Source organism: Mustela nivalis (genome assembly GCF_964662115.1).
Source record: "Mustela nivalis genome assembly, chromosome: 1".
NCBI lineage: Eukaryota > Metazoa > Chordata > Mammalia > Carnivora > Mustelidae > Mustela > Mustela nivalis.
Genome location: NC_139020.1, coordinates 53,927,718 through 53,952,723, shown reverse-complemented (window position 1 = coordinate 53,952,723; position 25,006 = coordinate 53,927,718). Strand labels below are relative to the sequence as shown.

Here is a 25,006-nt window from a genome sequence, read left to right as displayed (position 1 = left end):
ATAACTCGCACCCTGGAATTGCATGCCTATAAAATATATTTCAGGGCTGCCTCGCTGCCTCAGCTGGTAGACTATGTGACTCTTGATCTCTGGATTGTAAGTTTTAGCCCTGCTTTGGATGTGGAGATTAAAAATAGAATCTTAAAAATAGGGGCGCCTGGGTGGCTCAGTGAGTTAAAGCCTCTGCCTTCAGCTCGGGTCATGATCCCAGAGTCCTGGGATCGAACCCCACGTTGGGCTCTCTGCTCAGGAGGGAGCCTGCTTCTCTCTCTCTCTCTCTGCCTGCCTCTCTGCCTACTTGTGATCTCTGTCAAATAAATAAAAAAAATTAAAAAAAAAAGAATCTTAAAAATAAAAATAATAAATAAATAAATGTTTAAAAATATGTTTCAAAACAAGCGCAAAATGAAGACATTTCTGACAAAAAAAAAAAAAAAAAAAAAAAAAGGAAGAAAGAAAGAAAGAAAGAAAACAACCCTGAATTTGTAATCACCAATCCCTAACCTAAGGGAATTCTGAAACACGTGCTTTAGATGGAGGAAAGTGATTCCAAATTGATGGTCTGTGAGTCAAGAGATGATAAAGCAAAATGTAAAATAGTGGGTAAATCTAAGCCAACGGTATCAAAAAGTTATTTTGAGGGGCTAGAGAAAGACATGCTTAACATACACAGCTATAAATTGTAAGGGATTGGCAGAGCTAAAGTATTCTAGAGACCTTGTATTGTTCAGAATGATGATACAAATACAACTTAGTTTTAGATTTTGTAAGTTAAGTATTATGGTGTAATTTCTATGGTAAATGCAAAAGTCAAGAAAATAGAGTGGGCTCATCTGTATTTTCAGATTCTTTTTCTATAGTTACTTATTATTTTAGTTAATAAATGATAATCCAACCAACTATGATTGGGATTAATTGACTTCTATAAATAAGTTCAGATGTATAAAGTGCTTTGACCTGGGCTTTATCTCTATATTTTCTTTTTATGTTTCTCTCACTGGCCTTCTTCAACAAAATGGTTGCAGCAACTCTAGAGAATAACAGGTATGACTCAGATTCCAGAAGAAGAGAAGACTTCTCTTTGCTCAGCTGACACATGGAAGTTAGCTTTATATATCTGAACCTATTTATAGTAGTCAGTTAATCCCAATCATAATTGGTTAGATTATATTTTATTAACTAAGGTAATAAATAACTAGAGGAAAAAAATCTGAAAATACAGATGAGCCCATTCTATTAGACTACTCTGATTGGGCCCACATATAAGCCAAACATGTGGACAGGGCAGTGTCATGCATAGACTCTTAGCCCCCTCTGTGCATCTGACTGGGTCCAAGTGCATTAAGCTAAAACAAAATAAGACCTTAGTTTTGTGGATTCGTATCCCTTTATCAGTCATTTACCCTAGGCATGCTTACTGAAGCTTCGTGTTAGTTCGAAATCTCAGCTTTCAAACTTTTAAAATAATTTGAATGTTAAACCAGACTCCTATTTCAGGGATAAACCACAATTTGCCATGATATAATATTGTGTTCTTGGGTGCATTCAACTTCCTAATACAAGTTTTTAAAGATTTTTTTCTAAGATTTATTTTATTTATTTATTCATTTATATATTTAAGAGAGCATGGGGGTGGGGGCCAGCGGGAAAGGGAGCCTGACATGGGGCTCCCAGGACCTTGAGATCATGACCTGAGCTGGAGGAAGACACTTAACCAACTGGGCCACCCAGACACCCCCCCTGCAAGGCTTTTTATACCCTGATCCCATTTCTTTATCCAGCCTTATATATTGCCTCTTTCCCCAAAATATGGAAGCCATCCTAGGTGCAATCCTTTTACTAATTTTACCTTACCTCACCATACTTTCTCATATTGTGCCTGAATTTTTCTTTTTCTTTTAAAGCCAAACTCAAAGTTCATGTCACATGAATTTTTTCCTTGTCCCACTCCCAGATTCACAGAGTCTTTTTCTTTTCTCCGAAGGCATTTGTTCCTATCCCAAGCCTCTTACAGCACGTGCTACAGTTAATCAGGCTTCAATGATTTAGTGACTGCTCTCTAACAAATGGAAGGTCTTTGAGGACAGTAACTATTTTATTCATTTTTTTTAAAGATTTTATTTATTTATTTGACAGAGAGAGATGACAAGCAGGCAGAGAGGCAGGCAGAGAGAGAGGAGGAAGCAGGCTCCCTGCTGAGCAGAGAGCCCGATGTGGGGCTTGATCCCAGGACCCTGAGATCATGACCTGAGCCGAAGGCAGCGGCTTAACCCACTGAGCCACCCAGGTGCCCCTTTTATTCATTTTTGTACTTCAAACTTCCAGCACAACACTTTGAATATGATAGATGCCCAGTAAATGTTAGGTGAGGGAAAGACACATGATAATTCATAGTCCAAAATCACAATTACATGCATAGAATAAACTAGAATTTTATAGAGGAAGACACCGTAACTTGGGCTGTGAAAACACCACCAATCTGGATCAACTAATTTACAAATTGGAATATTTTCTTCACAAGGGAGAACAATCCCAAGTGTAAGTTCAGCTGGGAAAGGGTTGTCATTTTCATGAACAAAAGAAACTATGCTCATCAAAACAATTATAAAATAATTGGAGGTTATACTTAGCTGCTGGATGAACACTAGTATACTGGTAATTTTATAGGTCAACATTATGACCTAAGACCTGAATTTGCAGATGGATTAATACTGTATTATAAATGCAATCTTATGAATGGGTTGGAAAATTTCTACAAGGTGTACTGGGACAGACACATGGTAATATCATTGATGTCTACCAATAGACTCGACATTCTGCTGTTTAATAGTCCTATGAAATTGTGGTACTTTCCGGTTTTCCTATTTTCTAAGTATAAATATTACAAGAAATACACAGAAGGTGAGCAAATATGTAGGTCAGATTAAGAAGCAAAAAAAGTGACATTTACAAGCATATCGAAGTAATGCAAATCATTATCTCAGTGATTTCATTTAATTATATAAGTTGTTTAATAATATATACCAAGTTAAATATTTTAAGGAATGACATTTATCATCTATTTCCATTAGTTCTAAATATAATATTTTTGTAAATAACAAAGCTTTTTCTTTTTAACATAATACATTATTTTTTAAAGATTTATTTATTTATTTAAGAGAGGGAGAGAGAAAGTCGGGGGGAGGGACAGAGGAGAGGGAGAGAGAAAATCTCAAGCAGACTCCCCACTGAGCATGGAACCCAACACAGGGCACGATTTCATGACCCGGACATCATGACCTGAGCCAAAATCAAGAGTTGGCCACTTAATTGACTAAGCCATCCAGGCCGCTCTTTAACGTGGTACATTATTATAAATCATACTAGAGCATGGTTTTCAACCTTTTATCCAGACAAGTAAAACTTAAGTACCTGATATACTCCAGTGAGTCACAGTGGTTGATTATGGTGTTACAGTGCAATCTGAAGTATAGCCACCTACCCCATCACATTGTGAATCATTTTTATAGAGCTTGTTAGTGATGACAATCATTTATTCTCTTCCATACAGTCTTCTTGGAGAATTTGACCCTCTATAACATGGGAAGAGACAAATCGTTCTATCACATATCCCCCAGCAATAATGCATTAGATGCTTGAACAGTATGATACAGAGACCCTGTCAATGGCCACATATAGCATCTGAGGCTCTATGAGTGAGGGACACTCATTGTGGGACATGTGTGTTTGAGAAAATAGTCAAGGAGCATTGAGATGAGAGATCATGTGGTTTTTGGAAAGAGGGAAAGTTGGAGAAGTAAGTGGTCATGAGCTCTGAAGGGTTCTAGTTCTTAGTGCATTACAGCTGTGAGAGTCCATCATTCTTCCTGTCCTTGGATTCTATAATTTCCTTGGATTCAGTCTTCACTTATGCTTTCTCTAGTGTGCTGCTATTTCTTATAATCAAATGATCTTGAACATCAGAACAGAGAGTTAAAAAATAAATTAGTAAATGTCTATATGTTTTGATGCTTTAAGATCTGCTTAAGATTCATCTGACAAATATAAACAAACATAAACAAATATAAAAAACTTCCAACAAGATTGCCAAATATTTTCAGCATGTATATATATATATATTTTTTTAAAGATTTTATTTATTTATTTGACAGAGAGAAATCACAAATAGATGGAGAGGCAGGCAGAGAGAGAGAGAGGGAAGCAGGCTCTCAGCTGAGCAGAGAGCCCGATGCGGGACTCGATCCCAGGACTCTGAGATCATGACCTGAGCCGAAGGCAGCGGCCTAACCCACTGAGCCACCCAGGCGCCCATATATATATATATATATATATATATATATATTTTTTTTTAAGATTTTGTTTATTTATCTGGGAGAGAGAGTGAGAAAGAGCATGAGAGAGGGGAGGGCTAGAGGGAAAAGCAGACTCCCCACTGAGCAGAAAGCTAGACATGGGGCTTGAGCCCAGGACTCTGGGATCATGGCCCTAGCTGAAGGCAGACACCCAACCAACTGAACCACCCAGGCACCCCAGCATGCATATTCTTTTCTGAGGTTTGGGAAATAAGAAGTTAGAATTCATAATATTCCTTATTTCAGATCACTTTTCAGAAATGAATGAGCTGCATTCCAATTAAACAGGCAGTGGGCCCAATTTGGCCTTTGGTCATAATTTGCTGACCCCTGGGCTAAATAATTATAAACCCCTGGGACTAACACCTTCAAGTTTGGATGTTGGTTTTTCCAGTGATTCTCTGAAATCTTAGAAATTCATTCAATGTGTTTCAGACTCGTGTTTTTTAGTTTATAAAATGAGGTTGTGATAATAATTCTAATTGGCCTCATAGAATTTAATGAGAAATACTTAATTCATCAGCGATTAACTATAGTAAAGTAGTAAATATAGTGCCTGGCTCGATTTATTTGACAAATACTGTCTGTGTCAGACTTTGTTATAAGCATTGGAGAGTAGCAGGGGGAAAAACACCAAAGTAGTAATAAGTGCTATTGTTATTTATGGGAGGTCAATGGAACACTAGAGAAGTCCATAAACTCTCTATACATTTCACTGACCAATCTATCTATTAAATAGGAAGCTTTTAAAAATTTAAAACACTGATAAATTAACTGCCAAGAGCCATAAATAGCCCTATAACAAGAGGGGGAGAATAAATCACACTGCAATTGCTGAATGTAATTTAGCATCATGTTATATTTAAAAGATGTGTTCAATATGTTAGCAAAATATGCTATTTTGCTTCTTTATTAACAACAACAACAAAAAAAAAACTACCCCAACCTGTCAGTTTGAGTTCATTCAGTCCCAAATGAAGACTCTTACCACCTGTTTGCTAGAAAGCGAGTCTAGGTGGCTTTAGTTAAGTTTCTAATAGAGTCTTGACGGGTGAGAGGAAAGATATAAAAGGATCTGGAAGCCAGAGGCCTCCCTCCTGTGTTTCTTCCAGAAAAAGGTCAAAGGTCAAATGGCAGAGAGAGGCTTGTATCATTGTTCTCTTAACCCAGTCTGAAGCTGTCTTCCAGATTGCAGAGAAAATTATTGCTGATAAGATAAAGACTTTATCCCATATGCTGCGGCACAGCAAGCCTCCTGAGTCCAAGAAATCCTTACCCAGTGTGCTCCAGAGTTAATGGGGTTCTTGAAACATTAGTGTGTTTCTTTGGCACCTTTGTAAGAGTTCAAGCCTCTCTGTGAATCATGGTGTTCCTTTAGTCTTTGCAGCGTCCTGGGGGGAGAAAAACGGGAGGTGGGGAAGAAAGAGGCGATGAATATTTCCCTTTCTCAAAAGCGGAAAATTCAGTCACACAATGTTCTTTCTGATGGGAACCATAAACAGCTCAGTCCTGGTGGTGAATCTTTAGTTAGGCAGCCGGCTTCCCTAAGCCAGCCACCTGAGCGCTGGCCTGGCAGCTGTTGGGAAATGCTCTGAAAGGCTTCACCGCTTCCTTCTTTCTCTTCCATTTGGAAACAAATTGCTCTCACAAGATGTGTCTGGTAAGCTAGACTCTAGGCTAATGTACCTAATCAGCAGCAGCTTAATCACCTGGCAGGGTGATTTAAAATGCAGATTCCCAGGCCCCCCCCCCCAAATCCACTGAATTAGAAGTTCGGGGGGGGGGGAGTGTGCATGGGGGAGAGGGTGGTGAAGGGCAGGGGAAGGATTTAGAAAGAGGGATATGGAAGTGTCCAAGAATGTCTTTTTTTCTAGATCCCCCAGTTGATTGTTAAGCAAAGATAAAGCCAGCTTTCCACATACGTGTTTCTAACTAATCCTTCCTCACCCCACTGCTCAATTCTTGTCATTGTAAGGGTCACTGTGTCAAAACTGCTACTGTGTCCTGAACTTCTGGAGAAACTTTCATGGGCCAAAAGCTTTCGACAGTGATGGATCTGGTCTATGGCTTGTCCTTAAATGAAGACAGGCCGAGTTGGACAGGATTAAGCAACTAAGATGAGGCTACTGGAGTTCTATAGCAGGGATCTTAAAATGGGATCCACAGGTCATCCCTCAGGGGTCTATGGATGGGAAAACATTTTCATATTTATTTTCACTGAAAATTATCATGTCTTTCTACTATGAATTTAGCAACAAAGTGCATTAGAGTTAGCAGTACCTGTGACTCTTTGTCACCAATAGAAATCCCCTAGTCCTGTATTGCATTTTGGTTGTTACGGATCTTGAAATATTATTTACTCTCCTCATGATGTCAAATTGCAGCTGTTTTTAGACTCGTCTTTAGATCTTTTTTAAAAAATGTCTTATTTATTTATTTGAGAGAGTACACAAGTGGAGGGGAGGGGCAGCAGGAAAGGGAGAAGCAGACTTTGTGCTGAGCAATGAGCCTGACGAGGGGCTCCATCCCAGGAACCCAAAATCACGACCTAAGCTGAAGGCAGATGCTTATCCCACTGAGCCACCCAGGCGCCCCACTAGATCTTTTTTTAATGTTAATAAGGAAATACAGGTATTACCCTATCACACTTTTTTCCAAAGATTTTATTTATTTATTTGACGGAGAGAGAGATCACAAGTAGGCAGAGAGGCAGGCAGAGAGAGAGGGGAAAGCAGGTTCCCCACTGATCAGAGAGTCCGATGCCAGGCTTAATCGTAGGATCCTGGGATCAGGACCTGGGCTGAAGGCAGAGGCTTAAGCCACTGAGCCACTCAGGCGCCCCCATCACACATTTTTAAAAAAATATTTTTATAAATGTAATTCAATATAGTTGGTTGCCTTTGTAATCTCATAACTTTATTTTACACATTAGAAATGGTATTCTGAGAAGGGATCTATAGGCCTTTCTCTAAATAATTTTCTAAATATATGTTATGTGATTTCACATATGATTGCCAAAGAAGTCCATGAAATTTACAAAATGTTAGGAACCCTTCCTTGATCTAAAGGAATCTGAAACCATCAAGGGGCTTTGAAACAATGAGCAATGAACATTTTGAGAGTTATGTTGGTTTAACTGTTAATCATCATAATATACTGGAGATTTCCCAATTCCCATAATATAGTGGAGGTTTCCTGTAGCCTCTCAGGCTAAGAACAAAGCCTTCTTCATCTGTTAGCATGTAATCAGTGTCAGGCTAACTAACCCCATCAGCGAGTGGAATCGAATCCCTTGTGGTCCTGACTGATGCTCTTGATCCAGGAGCCACATAACCCAACCATGGTCTCACTGGCCGTTCTTTGGTTCAACAAGTGCTCTTTGGCCTCTTCTATGTCTGAAGCACTCTGTTCCTTGTGGAAGGAAATAGAGAACTATGAGGGCATGTTTCCTATATTCTAGCATAGTAATTCTCAAATTCTGGAATCTGAGGCCATACGATTAGGGGTTAACCACATGAGCATGAATGCCTGGGTTCAGATCTTTTCTCTGTCACTTACTAGCTAAGTGACTTTGGATACATTGCTCTCTGTGCTTCTGTTTCCTCATCTGTAAAGTGAAATGGTGCATGGGTGCACTCAGGAGAGAACTTGGTATATGGTAAGCACATCATGCATGTTACTTGTTATTCAATATTTAGAATTCTGGGCCACAGCCTGAACTCCTGAATCAGAATCTCTGGGGACTTGGACACATGCAGTTTATCAGGGTCCACAGGTGATTTTAATATATTTTAGAGCAGTACTTCCCAATAGTTTTAATTATTGCTCCTCTAAGAAGCCACTTTAGGCATTTTCCCCTAATCAGCCTCTTCTTATGAAATTTTAATACTGTGGGTATATATACTATGTATCTGTTTATATACTTTGGCCCTTTAAAGGATGACAAACCATTGTAATACCTAAGATTTTGGTACCCCCACCCCACAAACCAATTTTAGCCCTCTCTACTGAGAGCGCATGCTTTAAAACAGTGGGTTCTCAGTCTTGGCTGCACATTAGAATGAAATAAGGAAGCTTTAAAAAAAAAATACCCATGCCAGGGCACACCCCCAGACTAGTTAAAATAGAACCTTTGAGAGTGGTACACAAATAAGACTATCTTTTTAAATATCCCCAGATGATTACAATATGCAGCCAAAGCTGAGACCCACTGCTTTAGAGTTTGAGATCCTCTTACAGGAGATTAAAATCTAGTTGGCAAACAGGACCTACAATCGATGAACATAAACAGTGAAGAAATGAAGGGAACAGTGATGGCCATAGAAGTTCAGAAAAAGGAGAAACCAATCAGGTGTTCTGATTAGGAGAAGTTTTGTGAGCTAGACTCAGACTCTGAGCAGGATCTGGAATAGAGAATAGAAGAGAAATTTCAAATGTGGAAATAACATGGGCAAAGATATAAAAAGGCCTAGGATGTAGTGGATTGAATGGTGGCACCCCAAAGTATATGTCCACCCGGAACCTGTGAGTATGATCATATTTGAATAAAGGGTCTTTGCAGTCATAGAGTTGAGGGTCTCGAGATGAGATCATCCTGGATTAGAGTGGGCCTAATGACAAGTGGCCTTAGAAGCAAAGAGAGCGAAAGAACACAAGGAGAAGTCCATTGAAAGGCAGAGGCAGAGATTGGACTGATGTGTATAGAATCCAAAGAATACCAAGGATTGCCAGCAATACCAGAAGCTGGAAGAAGAATGAAGGGTTCTCTGTTGGACTCCTAGAAGGGAACATGGCCCTGCTGATGATTCAATTTCAGACTTCTGGACTCCAGAACTATAGAACACATTTCTGTTCTTGTAAACCACCTAGTTTGTAGCAATTCATTATGGCAGCCCTGGGAAACTAATACAGGGGACAATGAAGAAACCAATCTGATAGAGGAAAGGGATTGCAGTAAGAGTGACAAATAAAACTGGAAATATAGGATGGGTCAAAACAGGAAAGCCATCATTGCACAGTGTACTCCCTGCAATGAAAACAATTAGAGGTCTGGGGATTGAAAGTGCAACCTGATAAAACCAATGTTACTGGAGAGTTAATCTAGCAATTAATGCTGTTTAGCCTACAGGGAGTAAATAGACTTAGGGAAACCACCTACAATTATAACAAAATTAAGTAAGAAAGTAAGGGAAATCTGGATTGGTAGGATGGCTTCAGAAAGAAAAATAAGGGGCATCTTGGTGGCTCAGTCAGTTGAGCATCTGACTCTCAATTTCAACTCAGGTTATGGTCTCAGGGTAGAGGGATGGAAGTTGGAATCTTGGATGGGTGGGGCCTCTGCGTGAGGATTCTCTCCCTCTGCCCCAGCCCCACTCATTCTCTCTCTCTGAAAGAAAGAAAGAAATATATGTATTTTTTTAAAAGGAAGACGTTCGTGCAGTAAAGATCATAAAAACAAGGAAGGCCTTGACACCTGACCTTTATGACCTTGAAAAAGAAGAATGTTTCCATAATGACTTTAAGATTTGAGTTTAAGTAAATGATGGGTATTCCATCTAGAATCAAATGATACATTAGCTTTAACTAACTTATTTTTAAATTTAGGGTCTTTTTAAAAATTTAACAACTTCTTTGAGGTATAGTTTGCATACAAAATTTATCTATTTGAAGTATACAGTTCAGTGATTTTTAGTAACTATGAGGTGGCATACCCATCAACATAAATAGGTTTTAGAACATTTTCGTCCTCCTAATAAAATCCTTCATGCCCATTTACAGTTAACCCCGGCTCAGACCCCCAGCTCCAGGCAACCACTAGCCTACTTCTTTTTTTCTACAATTTTGCTCTTTATTGGAAATGTTATATAGATGGAATCATATGCTATGTGGTCTCTTGTATCTAGCTTAATTGTCTTCACATGTTTTTGAAGTTTGTCCATCACATAGTTCCTTTGTATTGAATAGTATTCACTGAATAGATGGATCCCATTGTTACGTATTCATTCACCAGTTGATGGACATTGGGGTTGTTTCCAGTATTTCTTGGTAAGAATATTCTAGTTCAAGTCTTTCTGTGGACATGTTTTCATTTCTTTAGGATAGAAGTAGATATCTAGGAGTAGAGTTGTTGGGTTGTATGGGAATTTTATGTTCAACTCCTTAAGAAACTGCCAAATTGTTTTCCAAAGGGGCCCTACCAATGCTTGCTTATGAGGCTGTACCATTTATATTCTCACTAGCAGTATATGAGGTTTCTCATTTCTCCACATCCTTGCCATCATTTGTTATTATGTCTTCTGGCTTCATTCTAGTTTTGTAATATGGTATCTCTGTGGTTTTAATTTGCATTTCCCTAATGAATAGTGTTATTAAGTATTTTTTCATATGGCCATTATCCACTCCTATATCTTCTTTGATGAACTCTCCCTGTTAATGTCTTTGCCCATTTTTTGATTCAGTTGTCTTCTTATTACAGAGTTTTGTTTTGTTTTTTTAAAGATTTTATTTATTTATTTGACAGAGAGAGATCACAAGTAGACAGAGAGGCAGAGAGAGAGCAGGCACCCCGCTGAGCAGAAAGCCCAATGCAGGGCACCATCCTACGACCCCAGGGATCATGACCTGAGCCCAAGGCAGAGGCTTAACCCACTGAGCCACCCAGGTGCCCCCTTATTACAGAGTTTTAAGGGTTCTTTGCATAACCTGAATACAAGTCCTTAATCTGACATGACTTTTGTGAGTATTTCTCCTCAATCTGTTGCTTATCTTTTCATTTTCTTAATGATATACTTTGAAGTTCAAAAGATTTGAATTTTGGTGAAGTCCAATTTCTATATATTTCTTTCTTGTATGTTCTTTGGGTATCATGTCTAAGAAATCTTACCTAACCCAAGATCTCAAACATTTTCTCCTATATTTTCTTCTAAAAGCTTTATTGTTTTACCTCCTACATTGAAATCTATGATATTTTTTGAGTTAGTTTTTGTGTATGGTGGGAGATGAAGATCTAAGTTAAGCATCATTTGTTGAACAGAATTCTTTCCCCAATTAATTGCCTTGGTACCTTTGTCAAAACTCAGTTGACTATAATATAAGGATCTATTTCTGGACTCTCAATTATGTTCCACTGATCTGTATCTATCTTCATGCCACTATACCCTGTCTTGATAACTGTAGCGTTATGTTTTGTTTTTCAATTGGAAAGTGAAAGTCCTGCAACTTGTTTTTTGTTTGTTTGTTTGTTTTCAAAACTGTTTTGGCTATTCTAGATGCTTTGTATTTCCATATAAATTTCTGGATCTGCTTGTGAATTTCTGTGAAAAATCCTGCTGGAACATTGATAAGAATTGCATTGAATTTATAGATCAATTTGAGGAGAATTGTCATTTTGGCAATATTGAGTATTTCTTTCCATGAACGTGGAATATGTCTTCATTTATTGATCTCTTCTTTAGAAAAAGTTTAAAATTTTTAGTGCATAGTCTTACATTTCTTTTTTTTTTTTTTTAAAGATTTTATTTATTTAGGGGCACACCCACCCAGGTTTTTGTTAAATTTATTCCTAAGTGTGATGCTGTTTTGGGATAGAATTATATTCTCAATTTTACTACTAAATTGTTAATTTCTTGTATTTACTAAATTATTATTGCACTTGTTGTTTAATACCTTTTAAATTAGTGAACCAACATGTGAATGAGAAAAGGAAAATTTATAGCCCAAGGAGAGAAAAGGAGGTAAGCTTAAAGATAGGTTTATACATGGGTGCCTGGGTGGCACAGCTGGTTGGGCTTTGGGCTCTTCTTTCCAGCTCAGGTCTTGATCTCAGGGTTGTGAGATCAAGCCCCATATCAGGTTCCATGCTCAGTGCAGAGTCTGCTTGGGATTCTTGCTCCCTTGGGATTCTCTTTGCCTGCCCCCCCCCATGCTCTCTCTCTCTCTAATAAATAAACAAATCTTTTTTAAAAAATAGAGTTAAGGGTGTCTGGGTGATTCACTCAGTTAAACGTCTCCTTTCAGCTCAGGTCATGATCTCAGGGTCCTGGAATGGAGTCCCACATTGAATTCTTTTCTCAACAGGTAGTCTGCTTCTTTCTCCCTCTCTCTCCCCCTGACCACCACCCAGCCCTGCTATGTGCTCTCTCTTTCTTTCAAATCAAAAAATAAAATCTTTTCTTTTTTTTTAAGGTAGATTTATACAACATAAGCTTGGTATTTCAATTTAACATTTGTGAGGGTCTATGACATGTGTAGTTTGTGACAGTTTATAATGTCTAATTCATGGAGTGTTTGTAAGGTTGAAATAGAATAGCATATGTAAAGTTCCTGGCACAAATATAAACTTCCAATGCTCTAGGGCTGGTATTGAGAAAGGAAGCATTTGCTCAGGAGTAACGTTGGTTTAGTGCTTACTGTTTTCTTATTAATCTTGGGAATCAGGGTTGTCAGGACTGTCCCTCATACAGATGAGGCTCTCCTGACTATGTTTTCTTAGTTGGATTTTCTCCTCTTGTTTCTTTACTCTTGGTTTTCTTTTCCATTTTTTTCCACTTGGGTCAATATGAATGATGACTATTAATAATATTTGAGTTCATTTCAGACAAAAACTTTTAGAAAATAAATTGATGCATTTCCCTATTGAGGTTTTTATTGCTCATGGAACAGCATTGGTATTTTTTTATCTTAAAATCATTTTGAAGGAGGGAGAAACTTTATTCATTCACTTGTTCATTTATTCATTCATTCATCATTTCCCATTTATTGAGTGCCTGCTATCTGCTAGGCCCTGTGCAAATTGGGAGGTGATTCCACAGAAACTAATAGCTAGAATTGGCCTTTTGTTATTTTCTAAGTAGAAAAAACTGTCTTTCAAGAGTGAAGAAGGAATACAGCTAGTGGCCTCAGAAAATATTGCTTGGATCAGGATAAATAAGGCCCATGTAATCATCTGCTGCTTCATTAAGTTTCCTCTCTGGGTTAGAGATTCTTTGAAAAAGTTAGCACCATCTGGTTCAGATTTCTACTCAAAGGCACCTTTGAGTGGTACACAAAGTTATAAAATCAAGTAGTATTGTATTTTTCCAGCTCTCTTCTTTAAACTTAAGGATACTAGCCTAAGATCTCTCCCTAACTAACTGTGACCTTGGGCAAGTCACTTCATTTACCTGTACTGACACATAAGTGAAGTGATTTCAGAGGACATTACTAACTCTAGATTCTATCTTCGGACTCTTCCTGAGTTTTTGGACTACAGGTCTGTGGGTGGTAGATAAGGGAGGGATGTGACCAAGAAAAGAGGAATCTCTTTGGGGGCCTTCATGTTTTCAGGATATGGGACCTCCAAGTACATTAGTGACTAAAGAATAAATGACTTTGGGGCGCCTGGGTGGCTCAGTGGGTTGGGCTTTTGCCTTCAGGCCAGGTCATGATCTCAGAGTCCTGGAATCAAGTCGCATTGGGCTCTCTGCTCAGTAGGGAGCCTTCTTCTCCCTCTCTCTCTGCCTGCCTCTCTGCCTACTTGTGATCTCTTTCTCTCTGTCAAATAAATAAATAAAAACTTTTTTAAAAAAAAGGTCATTAAGATGGTGGTAATGATGATCATGATTATAATAAAGGTAATATGTTGTTCTCCATTGTCTTGATATCTTTTGATTCAAAAGGCAAGTGAGGCAGACAGTAGGGTTATTTGTCAGAACTCCACAAATTTTAACACATGTCTTCATCACTAATTGTCTACTGGACTTTAGTAAGGAAAACAGCAGAAAGTTGGCCTAAAGTTGCCAAGAAATATTCTGTAGAGCCTTTGGAGGTGCAGATCACCAGTCATACAGCCTTTGGAAAAGGAAGTCAAGTGGCCAGTTTAGAATATTTGAAGAGTATGGCAAATTTAAATTGGGTGACTACTTTATTTTTTACTTTAAAATTAGTAGCTCCATGGGATACCTGGGTGGCTCAATTGGTTAAGCATCTCCCTTCCATTTAGGTCATGATTCCAGGGTCCTGGGAACCAATCAAGTCCTGGATTGGGCTCCTTGCTCAAGGGAGAGCCTGCTTCTCCCCCTGCCTGCTGCTCCCCCTATTTGTGCTCTCTCTCACACAAATAAATAAGTAAGATCTTTAAAAAAAATAATAAAATAAAATTAGTAGCTCCCCTTCTGGAATGCAATTAGAATATTTCTAAAATCAGCCATTGCTGTCAGGATGTAGTGGTTCAAGTATTTCCAGCCATTACCCAAAGATCTGAAAAGTGCATTCATAGTTTACCCTCAATTTACACTTGTAAATCCTATATTTTGATTCATAGAAGAAAAAAAAAGGATCTAGTAAGAGAAGGAAATTTTTATCTTTTATGGCTTCATAGCTTTTTACTTTCATATTTAAAACAAAAATTAGAAAGGGAAATTCTATATCCTAATTAATATCCTGAAATGATTGTCCCGAATAATTTTTATAAAGCATCACTAATTCTGAGTCTGAGGGAGATATCAACTTGGGAGTTGTCTTACTTTATCCTCTTCATTGGTAAATTCTATTGGATGAATGCAAAATATGTATCTCTGGCTCCAGCTCTTTCTTGAGGCTCTGGATGCATCTTTCTAACTGTCTGCTAGACCTCTCCAGAGTAACACCCTACTGTGAACTCAACAGATCCAAATTCCAACCACAAAACCTCCTCTTCCTACTACAATGTATTACCTTGCTTAAAGACATCAATCCCATGAGTCACCGGGCTTCATTTGTGAGATACTCCTTGGTTCCTCCATCATCCTCTCTGGGACTCAGCCCTGGAAGCTTCTCTCAGAGTGGCTTCTGCCTATTCCCCATCTCTTTTCTTACTGTCAGTCTTCTTGTACCATTGCTGATTATGTCTCACCCTGGCTATAACAGTAGCCTCCTGTACACCTCCTCCACGCCATTCGGAACATTATGACAAAGTTTTTGGAGCAATCTTGCTAAAATGAGAATTTAATCATTTCACTCCAGTAGTGAAACATTCAGTCTCCTTGAAACCTGTAGGAGACAGTTGAAACTTGCTGGACAAGACAATTAAAGAGGACTTCTTGTTCTGATGATTGTTGTGTTTTCAGCCACATTTCCCTTTATCTCTCCTTCCTTGTGATCACTAAACTCAGTTTACCCAGAGCTGTTTATCTTTAGTGGCTGTTACATGCTCCTTTCCATCTTCGTGCCTGTAGTCTTATATCTGCCTTTGGACTGCTGGTGTTGCCATTCCTCCATCACTACCCTCATGTTGTGTGGCCTTAACTAAAATACCCCTTTTCTCATAATCATATCTAGAGTCATATTTTCCTCCTGTAGAACAGCTACTATTAGCACCCTGGCCTTTAACCCTGGGAACATCGTTTCTATACATACCAAGCAAATGGGTTTCCAGCTGTGAACAGCTGCCTGAAGACCTCCCTCTTGCGCCTAGAACCAGGGCAGACCATGACAGCTGGTATGTTTTATTCACTAAGAGTAGTTCTCAACCAATGAATGAAGCAAGCTGGAGGATAAAAACCCAGGTGTCCTTGCCCCTCACTGAGGATAAGTGCGGCATCTTCTGTTCTGGGTCCAGAAGTCCCCAGCAGGACTGAGCCCAGTTGCTCAGGGCAGGAATCTGTTGAGTAATCACTTTTTACTATTGCTACCTTGCTTCCTTGCCTAACTTCCCCGCTTCCTTGCTGGTGCTTTCTGTCACCTCCCAAACAGACCATTTGCTCACACTGTCTTGTCTTTTGGGGGGTTGACTTTTGGGGGGGACCCCACAGTAACACACTGTGTTTATGCTCTCATGGAAGGCTTTTTGGGCGGTTTACCTTGGGAAATACTCATTTGGAAACCCTCAAAATTTAAGGAGCAGCATCTTTCTTGTATGTTCCTTTGAACATCTAGTATCACCTCTTGCTTGAAGTAGGTGCTCAACAATGAAAGGTTGAGTGGAAGTATTTCAATAAAGAAGGAAATCCACATTACAGAGCTCAAGTTAAAATTTCCAAGTACTTTAGCATAACTCCATAACAGAGCAATGACCACACATGCCTTAGGAGCTTTGCTCTAACAAGCAAATAAATTATTCGTCACCTTTATTTCATATTTTTTCAGGTTACCTGGCATTGAGAATCAAATTTCCTTGTACCTGTCCTGTTTCACCCTTTGGCCTCTAAGCTTGCTGAACACAGGCCTTTGATTTATGCTTCATTATAGTACCTGCCCTACCTAGCATGATGTCATATACACAGTAAGTACTCAGCTCCCAAAAAAATTTTTTTTAAGTTTTTGTTTTTGTTTTTATTGTTTTTAGTAATCTCACCCAGTATGGAGCCTGAACTCAGAACCCTGAGATCAAGAGTCATATGCTCTCCCTGACTGAGACATCTAGATGCCCCCTCCAAAAATATTTTTCTTTTTTTCTTTTTTTTTTTTTTTTAAAGATTTTATTTATTTACTTGACAGAGAGAGTTCACAAGTAGACAGAGAGGCAGGCAGAGAGACAGGAGGAAGCAGGCTCCCTGCCGAGCAGAGAGCCCGATGCGGGCCTTGATCCCAGGACCCTGAGATCATGACCTGAGCCGAAGGCAGCAGCTTAACCCACTGAGCCACCCAGGCGCCCCAAAAATATTTTTCAACAAAACTGTTATGAAGCACCAAAGAGTGTTTAGAAATGGTGTATTTTTAATATAGTTTCTTTTTCTTTTTCTTTTTTTTTTGAGATTTTATTTATTTATATAACAGACAGAGATCACAAGTAGGCAGAGAGGCAGACAGAAAGAGAGGGAGAAGAAGGCTCCCTGCTGAGCAGAGAGCCTGATGCCAGGGGTCGATTCCAGGACCCTGAGATCATGACCTGAGCCAAAGGCAAAGGCTTAACCCACTGAACCACCCAGGCGCCCCTAGAGTTTATTTTTCAATAATCATCTTCATACTAGTCATTTTTATGCCCACTATAGAAAAGTAAACCAGCAGAGTTCTATCACATTGCTTAAACAAATTTTTAAGTCGAAAGCCTCCAAATTAATGGGATTTTACTGACCTTACAAAATTATGTGAACAATTATTGAAATGAGGGTATTGTTGGAAGAGTGTGTGATACGAATGAATGGTCTCTGAAGATCCTAATTTCGTAGGCTTGTCCTTCAGCTTCTTTTTTTGGCTGTCACCTCTAATGCTGCATTCATTCACATTTAGCTCTCTCTCTACTCCAAAGAGGCAGTCTACAGATCTTGCTACAGATCTTGCAACTTTTCCTACAGCCAGAAAATCTAATTCACCATAACAGACACAGCTGTGTGTGTTCCCTAGGCTGCTGTAGACTTATCCCTTTAAAAGTTAGGTTTGTTAAAAGAACTAAAGAACACAAAACAGTTGCAGGGTGGGGGCGGAATCAGTGTTATATGGCCCAGACTCAGTCATATCTTTCTTCTAAAGCAACTCTTTATGTGTTTGCTATCTCAGCTTTCTTTAGCATAGGCAAGTCCTGAGAGGTCATAATTACACGTGGGCCTCGTCCCTTAGGAAAGAGTGTTAGAGATTTTATTTGCAGCCAAGAGGGGACAAATTAGGGGTCAGTCGGTACTCACTTCATGTCCCTGGATGATCCACAAATTTGCATGATTTTACATAAAGTGATCAAAGTCAGACACTTTTGAATGTTTTGTGCATGTGGATATGGGCAGAAGGTTTGTGGATTTGGTTAGTCTGCGAGAAGGAACACAGAGACGATGCAGATGTACATAAGAAAAAACATTCTGGATGAAACTATAGTCACAGGATTACCCTTCCAGCATTCTTGTTTAATGGAAAATAAATTTTGGATTAAATAAATTTGAACTCTGAAAGAGTTACAAATCATCGTTAAAGAACAATAGAACACACAGTTTGTTAGGGAGTAGCAGTCCTTTGACTGACCATCTCTTCTGAAAAATGAGTAGGGCGCCAGGCGGAAGAGATTTGCCGACAGGAAGGGATCTGCAATCTAGGTTTTACATTGTTACGCTTAGGATGGCCTACATAATCTGATGCCTTTTGCAAAAATGGAAATGCAGAGCACTCGTTCAAAACTCACTAAGAATTTCAGGACAGTGGGAGCAGCAGATCTTTAAGCCAGGTTGTGGGAGAAGAGCCCATGTGTCTGCACGCGTCCCATGCCCATACCGCTGGTCCTGGTTTCTCTCCATTTATGGAGACCCTGCTCCACAGCCCTTTATTCACAGTGGTTCTTGACCAAATAAAATGTTCCTGGACACACGTTTGAAATCTGAAGTATACCTGAACCTAGACAAGGGCTGTGTAAGCATGATTCTATAATTTCTACATCTCCACACCATAGTGAGAACCATCAGAGATTTGTTGGTTAGGGCTGCTCCTTACTAGAACCTCAGTCATTAATCCTAGAGGGATATTCTCTCCTTTGTTCCCACCTGGTCATCACCTGTTAAAGCCAAGACCTTAGTCTTGGAATCCTGGAGTTTTAGGTAGTCATCTGCTCCCACAGTGCTTGGGAATAAGGATTAAACGGCAAATGCACCCATGTTGTTGTTTTGCTGTGGTCTTTTCTGCAAATCCCTCCCTGATCTCCCTTGCTGGAACGGAATCCTTCCACCCTTTTTTTTTTTTTTTTTTTAGGGCCACCCACCAGGCAGATCTGAGCGGTCTCTTTTAGACCTTCTGTTTCTCCCCACTTCAGGGAGTGAAGTGGGGAAAAGGGATGAGAATAGCTTCATGAGTTAGAGAATTTGGTCTTCTTTACTCCTCCTGCCCCCAAACGCCACCCCTCTCCTTATCTTGGAGGCCCAATTGTATCCTTGAGTTTATCCTTGACTTGTGTTCTTTACTTTCCCTGGGAATAGAGTGAGGGGATTGAACAAGTTAACATCTTCTCTTAAAATCAGAATAAAGATGTAGTGGGTACATGATCCACTTCTGCTGTACATTCAGTTTTGTGTTCTTGAGCCAAGCAGGTTTCATGTATCTACTAAGCCACAGATCCTTTGAGAGCATCATGTATTAGTAATCCTGAAAAATTCCAAGAATAGTTCTATAGGTGTGTCTCCAAATTTGATTAGAAATCTTTGCCCACTGTCATCATATTTCTTCCAAGTCTTAAAAACACATGTGTTGTGTGAATGAATTTTATTGGAATTTCCCTCATTAGTATCTTTAAAAAAGCATGGGCTGTTATGCTTACTGGTGAGCGCCTCTGACAAACCAGGACATTTGAGTGAATTTCAGACCAAGTTCTGATGCTGAGCAAAGCAAGCCTCCAATGCGCTGTGATTCATGTTATCAAGAGCTCTTATGAGAGGCACCTGGCAGGCTCAGTTGGTAGACAGTGCAGCTCTCGATCTCTTGATGGTGACTGTGAGCCCCATGTCGGGCAGAGAGATTACTTTAAAAAAATGTACAAGATAAAATAAGTTCTAAACTACTAAAAAAGTGGTCAAGAAAAAAATTATGGAAAGGCATTTTGTGGGCAACTTAACTAGTAACATCTATTAAATAGGAATAATCCTATCTGTCATTTTATTTATTTCAGAAGGAAAATGCTATTTTTTAAAATGGGAAATGTAATAAGAAGGCATTGTAATGCCTATTACATTATATGTAATGTAATGCATTGTATGTATATGTATGTATATACATATATGTATGTATGTAATGTAATATAATGTATAATGTAATGTAATGCCTATTACATTATAATTACAATGCCTATTGTAATTATATTTTAAGTATTATTTTAATTTTTAGAATCCATGACCTCTTAACACCAAACTGTTTTTTTTGTTGTTGTTGTTGTTGTTGTTTAAAGATTTTATTTATTTATTTGACAGAGAGAGATCACAAGCAGGCAGAGAGGCAGGCAGAGAGGCAGGCAGAGAGAGAGGAGGAAGCAGGCTCCCTGGTGAGCAGAGAGCCCGATGCGGGGCTCGACCCCAGGACCCTGGGATCATGACCTGAGCCTAAGGCAGCTTTAACCCACTGAGCCACCCAGGCGCCCCAAGACCAAACTGTTTTTTAATGAACTAGAATTAGTAATAGATTTTTCCATCAAGTTAGATTTTCAGAGAACCTAAATTATTATTTGATTGATATTTCTACTTTATACTTTGGTAAGATATACTGAGTATACATTAGAAATGCTAAAGGGATCAGTTTATCCAGATTACTGGTTTTATAGGTATGAATCTATACCAAACACAATTTTCCATCAGTTATAAGAAGAATAATACTGGTCTACTTCCAAATCTAAATGCTGGATTTGTGGATTTTACTTAATCCTTCTTTTTTTTTTTAAAGATTTTATTTATTTATTTGAGAGAGAGAGATGGGGGCAGCGGGAGAACACACCAGGGGGGGAATAGCAGAGGGAGAGGGAGAAGTAGACTCTCCCCTGAGCAGGGAGCCAGATGTGGGGCTCCATCCTAGGACCCTGAGATCCTGACCTGAGCTGAAGGCAGACCCTTAACCGACTGAACCACCCGGGCTCCTCTGCTTAATACATTTAAACCTGAATTTTTTTTATAGCTTTATTGCACTATAGTCAACATATAAGAAACTGTGCCTATTTGAAGTGTACAGTTTGATACATTTTAACACAGACAACCTTGAAAAGCATCACCACTATCAAGATAGTGAGCATATCACCCCCGAAAGTTTCCTTGTGCCCATTTGTAATCCTTCCCTCCCACATCTTCTCAAGGTCCCCTTCCAGCCATCTCTAGGCAACCACTGATCTGCTGTCACTATAGATTAGTCAGCATTTTCTAATGTTTTTTTTTTTTTAAATCAGGCTTCTTTGACTCACCATAATTATCCTAAAATTCCTTCGTGCTGCATGTAGTTTTCATTCATTTTTTTTTTATTGCTGAGTTGTATTCTATTGTGCAGATATACCATATTCTGTTCATTCATTCACCATCAAATGTTTTTTCTCTCTTATTCTTCTCTTCTTTAGGCTAAAGTCAGCCTCTCTTCAGTCATGCCTCCAGGGAGGCCGCGTGGTACCACGGGAGTTTTGTTGTCAGCTCGTTGAAATCTAAATCTCAGCCATGTTTCTTGTGAACTCTTTCCTCATCTGAAAATTGAGTCTAGTATTATGTGCCTCACAGGACTGTTGCAAGGGTTAATTATCTAAGACTCGCAGGACAAAACTTGACACATAGAAGTGCTATTTGTGTGTTGGTTAGTATAAAGATTCCTATTATTATTATTACTGGTATTAATTCCATGTGGCATGTTTGGTAGAACTTGCGGCCTACACGAGGCCCTCGGTAAATTTAAACTACTGCTGTTGATTGTACTAATAGGAGGACCGCACCCAACAACTATTTGTTCTCTTTCTTTTCTTCCCCCTTTTAACGTTTTCAGTTTTTTCACCTTCCTTGTTGCTAGCCCTGCCGGGATGACGTGACCAGGCAGAGCAGAGGAAGGCAGTCATTCCTTAAGCGGGAAACCAGGACCTGCAGCAGGGGTAGCAATCCCGGGGCTTGTCCGACGTGCAGATTCTGCAGTCTCACCCTAGACCTGCTGAATCAGAAAGTCGGGGGGATGGAGCCACTATCTGGGTTTTCCCGAGCCTTCCCTGAGATTCTGCCAAAGCTAAAGAGCTAGAGCAGTAGGGTAATCACCGGGTTTGGGCAGGAGTTAATGCAAGCTCTGTTCGCATCAGCTTCCCTGTTAGCAAAGGCACACTGTTGACTAATTGAGCTTAATATCAACTAAAACCCCTAAGTCTTTTTCACACATGTTGCTACTAATCCCCATATTCCCTATCTAGTACGTGTACAGGATTCTTTTTGGACTGAAGTATAAATCTTTACATTTATCCCTATTAAACTTAATCTTGTTAGATTCGGCCCGTTGCTCCAGTCATGTTTGGGGAAATCTTAGTTCAGCTGGAATGAGCCATGACAAAAAACCAGGGCCTAGAGACGGAGGAGGGATGCTGAAAGGACAGCGTCCTTTTTTATACATGGGCCGAGTCCTGGCGCTGAGCTTCAGTCTATGGCGGGCATCTAATAACACACTTGGGACCCGTGGGGGTGGGGGATTGCTGGTAATTTGAGTTCAGTGAAATTCAGCTAACATTTACTGGGCATCTACCAAGTTCCTGGCTGTGAACAAGTACAGGAGAGGTACTAAACAGCCAGATATAAGTAGAGATGAAAGGGTTTTTTATTTCTGCTTTTCCAGGTTTGTTCCTTTGGTTTGTTTTTAGACTTGCAAAGCCCAATATACCAACACTTGCAAGTCTCTCAAGAGAAATATTTTTTGAGTGCGAGATCCTTTGCTATTTTGTTTATTTACACTTTCATATTTAATTTTCAAGCCAATTCAATGATATAGGAGTGATTACCCTATTTACAGTTGAGGAAACTGAGAGTCAGAGGTTAATGCATTTCCTCAAGGTCACATAGGTAGTTAGCTGTAGAACTATGGGAAATTCTACATCTGCATTGGTTTAAAGAATGTGCCGCATACAGGCTTTCTCCCTGAGATCAAGGAAATAAGCTCTTTAAATATTGTTAACTACCAGCAGCTCAACCATAAACTATTTTTTTTTCTTTTTTAAAGATTTTATTTATTTATTTGACAGATAGACATCACGAGTAGGCAGAGAGGCAGGCAGAGAAAGAGAGGAGGAAGTAGGCTCCCCGCAGAGCAGAGAGCCCGATGTGGGGCTCGATCCAGGACCCTGGGATCATTACCTAAGCCGAAGGCAGAGGCTTAACCCACTCAGCCACCCAGGCGCCCCTCAACCATAAACTATTGATAGCTTGGGCTAATTTATGTGTGAGTTTACATTCCAAAAAACATTCAAATATCAACAGATGGCCCAATCCTATGTACACAAAGAAGTGCGTCAAACTGTGCTCATGGGCCTAAATTTTAAAATAATCTTTCATTCAGGGGTTCGCTGGCTGGCTCAGTCAGTAGAGCATGCAAATCTTGATCTTGGGGTCATGAGTTCAAGCCCCACATTGGGCGTAGAGCTTTCTTAATAGAATAAATAAGTAAAAATAAAAATAATCTTACATTTGTGGTTTTTATTTGCCTCTTATTAGCCACATATTTTAATCAACATCTATCACAGTATTAATATTGTAATTGCAAGTTGTTACCTCTGCAACCAAATCTTTGGAAAGGATATAATTACCTCCTCTAGGGGGGAATCTAGCCAATTCTACTCTGTTTAGTAGGTAGTATCTACCTTATTTTACTGTGAGATGTTGTTCATTTGAGGGGTGCCTTGATGGCTCAGATGGTTTAGTGACTCTTGATTTCATCTCAGGTCATGATCTCAGGGTTGCGAAGTGTTCAAGCCCTGGCATCAGGCTCTGTACTGGACTTGGAGCCTGTTCAAGATTCTCTCTCCCTCTGCCCTCCTTCCCTGCCCTAAAAAAGCGTTCATTTTAATAAAGTAGATTGTACTGTAGCAGAAAGTGTACCAGGCTTGAAGTCTTAAAATTTGGTTCCACTTGCTAGTTACATCAAACTGGACAGTTTATCTCTTATAAACCTGTTTTGTGATCTCTAAAATGGGGGTGATAATATTCATGGAGTTGCAAGAATACCCAGAGATAGTATCTGTGAAAGAAGGTCCTCTGCAGTCTGGTAAATGTTTTACAAATGTAAGATGTTATTATTGTTAGCTTTGATACCTATTTTACAACTTTACAGGTCAAGAAGAGAACATGCGAAGTATTTCTGCCACCGCTATTGATAGAACAGCATTCAAAGTTTTTTAGTTTCTCTGGAAATGCTTTCATTCTTTCATAGTTTCTCCCTAACTGTTGAGCTTCCAGTAGAATTATGTAACAATGGTCGGGTAGAATGGATAATAAAATACTAGATTTGGTTGGTTAACTTGCATTTCAAAGACAAATTCTCTTTAGCCAGCAAGGACGTTGTCACTACTCCTACCATCATCATCATAAAAGGACACTCACTAGGTGCCTGTGTGCCTGAAGGCAGGAGCTGTGGTTATACAAAGTGAGTTAAGCTGATAACAATTCTAGTTCTTTAGGGCTTTATAATGTAATAGGGACAGATTTTGTATGAATAGGGGAAAATAAAGACAAGCACTTAAATGACTGCATTTGAATCCCTCTTCTGTCCCTTCGACTGAGTGACTCTAGGCAATCTCTTAAGCTTCGATTTCCCCAACTTTAAAAAGTGATAACAATTCACCTACCTGATAGAGATTTGGGAATGAAATGCTACTTTATGGGTAAGTCCTGAGTACAGTATCAGTACTTCATGCATAGCCTGTATTAGCTATGTTAAGATAAACTGAGGCATATTTTAAATTTATCTGACCAAAGATCGATTCAAATCTGGCAGAGTCAAACCGGAAGTGAATAAGAGAGCTCTGTTGACAGATACTCAGGGAGACTTTTAGAGAAAAGAGGAGCAAAGTAAGGAAATTATTGATTGCTTTAACGTCTGCTTCAGGGGGAACTGGTTGTCCTTAGGTTTCAGTTTTGTATCCTTGAGGTATTTCTGGGGTTTAGATTTTGGTTTTCTTATGTAGGTTGTCTAGGCATTGCAAGCAGTTAGTCTGATGTCTCGCTTGCTTAATTTAACAGGTATTTTTTGAGTTAAGCACTCTATACTCTAATATCAAACTCCATGACCTTTCACCTCTTTTTGTT

At 39.3% G+C, this 25,006-nt stretch overlaps 1 protein-coding gene across 1 annotated transcript in view; it reads left to right on the top strand.

The window, feature by feature from the left end:
* The window catches only part of LOC309852894 (uncharacterized protein), a gene marked incomplete at its 5' end in the record, with an annotated part of 58,066 nt that extends 33,848 nt beyond the window's left edge, over positions 1 to 24,218 (top strand). The window contains 2 exons of the mRNA XM_082710357.1: positions 16,455 to 16,590; positions 24,033 to 24,218. The remainder of the gene's footprint in view (positions 1 to 16,454; positions 16,591 to 24,032) is intronic.
* Positions 24,219 to 25,006: the final 788 nt, after the last annotated feature.